The following is a 2,870-nucleotide window of genomic DNA, read 5'->3' on the forward strand; positions in this document are numbered from 1 at the left end:
TCGGGGGGGGCAGGGGGGGACCTGCCAGCCCCCGCGCTTCTCCCGCTTGTGCCCGGGGCTTCCTCCTCCCTCTTCCCCCCCCGTCAGTCCGCTCTGCCCAGGGCCCCTTCTCCGCCCCGCTTTCTTCTCGGCTCTTTCCCCGCTTTTCTCCCTCCCTTCTCTGCTCTGCCCGTTTCTTCCCGGGAATCCCCCCTTCCTGGGCTCGTCCCCCGCTCCCGGCTCTTGCTCCCCGCTCCGGGTCTCTCCCCGGCTTCGCTCCAGGCTCCCGCCACGTTTCTGCGCCCGCCCCGGCCGGGTCCCCCTTCCTTCGCGCTCTTCCTCCTCGGGCTCTGCTCTCTGCCCGCTTCCCTCTCGGCCCCTTCCCTTCCCTTTTCTGCGGGCTGCCCCTCTTCTGTCCTGTCTGGCCCTTCTGTCCACGGGGCAGCTTTGACTCCTGATCGAGACCACCTGCGGCACCTGTCAGCTGGCATTCAGGACTTTGCAGGTTGTGTCTGGGCTTCATGCCCTAGCCGCCAGCTGTGTGCAGGGAGCACCGGCCTGTCAGCAGGGTTTCCGGTGTTTGTGGTCACCGTTCATGGTGCCACCCTAGCAGTTCTGTCCAGAGTCCTGGCCCGTCGCACTCTCCTTCTGGCTGGCCCAGATGTCGGCAGCCGAACCTGCATATGTCTGCCCTCCCCACTTTCCGCGGACAGAGGACAGAGGGGCTGCGGGTGCAGGGGAGAGGAAAAGAGGGAGAGAAGTTGGGGCCTGCGTCCTCTGACGTGCTGACTTAAATCCAGTGTCTGTCTGTTTTTTAAGCCCTGGAAAGAGAAGCAGACAAGACGGCAGAGGGCAGGTGTTAGCCCCTAAGGAGGGAAGAAATCCCCGCCCGCCCAGCAGGAGGGAAAGGTAAGGGAGTTTGGACACGGTGTCTGGCCTCTCTGCAAGTTGCATCCCCAAGTTGTCGACCTTGTGGGCGCCTTGTTGAAGGTCGGATCGCTGGGGCGGCCGCGCACACAGGATTCGTGTGTTAGGTCCTGTTGTTGTCGTACGCGGGTAACTGCTAGTGCGGTACAAGGAGGTTGAGGCTTTGTGCTAGTTGTGCAGTTTGATATGCAGCAGTGAAGGGTTTTGCAGGTTGTCTGGCTTGGCTAGTTAAGCAGTGGATCAAAATGGATGCGATTGAAGGCAGTGTGTAGGGTTGAGCAGTTCTCGGTGTCAGTGTAGAAATGTAGGTTTGTGCTCAGTTCTGTTTGTGGCTTGGCTGTAGCTTGCTTAGGCTGTAGCTTATGGGGCCACTTTGAGGCTGTTTGTGGTGTAATGTCTTTGTGTCTGTAAGTTAAGGCTCTGTGAGTGTTTGAAAGTGTTTAACCTCCAGCTCCACAGGGACAAAGATCTTGTCCTGAGTCCAAACAATCATAAAGGTAGTTGGCGTGGCCGACGTCAAATCGGTAGGAACAGGAGGGCCTAAGCTGTGCACAGTCGCACAATGAATGGTCTAAAAAACGTCACCTCGTGGCTGGTACTTTTCTACGCTGAGAAGATTTGGCCATGGGCCTTTCCTGTTGCGAGCTGGCTGAAGGATGAACTTTTTCATTCAGTCTGCCGATCCGATCTGTGTTATTACTTGTGCAATGCAAATATTTCCCCTTCTGATGGACCAGTGGTGAAAGAATGTGCAACACATGGTTTCTAGTCATCAGTTTACACTTGTTCATGCGCTGTAGGAAATCAGTCCTGATTACTGAGGAACTGAAAAATAAGGCCCAGTGAAGTTGTGGTGCTTTGGTATAATCTGTTGAAGTTCAGCTGTCCCTTGTCTCAAAAGAAATATGGTCCCAATAAAAATAAAATGCTCTGGGGACTTATGAGCTACTTGGTGTTTTTTTAGTTCAGGTGTTTCAGACTTTCTTCTCTGACTGCCTTTAGTACAAGTCTTGCTATTTCTAATAGCAATAGTGGGGTCTTCTTTTCTAAGAGCTGGATCCCGGCGGTGGGAAGCTGCATTGTCATTGTTGCAAGGAGAACAACTGTGTGCATCCCCAGTTCCCTCCAGGTTTTGTGAGTTCCTTAAGTCCAGCTGTGGTCCTGCCCCCCTTGCCTGCTTAATGTATTGTCCGCAGGCTTTCAGCCAGCTCTACCCCTGTCACCCCTGAGGGGCTGCTGAGTTTGGGGGAGCCAAACCCATTTTACCAGTGCTATTATATAATTTAAAAAAATAATTTTTATTTCTTTTTAATTTTCATTCTTTTCATTCTCATTCATTTTTATTTTCTCCGGTCTCTCATCTTTTCCTTCTTTCTTATTGCTCCCCGCAACAACTTCAGAGGCCTCCAGCCACAAGGGAACCGGGACCCCCAGCCTGCGCTTCGCAGCACCGTGCCCCGGCCCCCCGGCTCTCGGGGAGACCTGGGGCTGGGGGGCAGGAGCGACCTCGGGCTGCCCTCGGGGAGCTGGAGAGCCGTGTCCTGCAGAGTGAGGATCTGTGGGGACCGAGGGAAGGCCGCCTGCCCAAATACCCTCCCCGGGGCCTGGTTCAGACCAAGGTCCAGCTGCGGAACTGCCTCTGGGGCCCCAAAAGACAAAGGGCTACGAGCCGGGCGGCCACTGGGCAAAACCCGGACCAGCACCCCAGGGGGGCTGTCCTCGTACAGGGATCACCGCGCTGTGCCCAGGAGTGCTTGCCCCGGGCACGAGGTGCCCCTGCCCTTCCCTGCCTTGCCCTGCCCTCCCGCTCGGGCACTGCGCGCACCCCGGGGCGGCAGCACCTCGCGGGACCCCGTCTCCGCACTCGGGGCCGGGCGGCAGCGCGGAGCCGGCTTGGGTGCCCCCCCGGGTCTCCCCGCCGCAATGCCCGGCGCGGCCACCGGAGGGGGGGTCTGCGCAGGGGC

This window comes from Alligator sinensis, unplaced genomic scaffold (genome assembly GCF_000455745.1).
Source record: "Alligator sinensis unplaced genomic scaffold, ASM45574v1 scaffold1322_1, whole genome shotgun sequence".
Taxonomy (NCBI): Eukaryota; Metazoa; Chordata; order Crocodylia; family Alligatoridae; genus Alligator; species Alligator sinensis.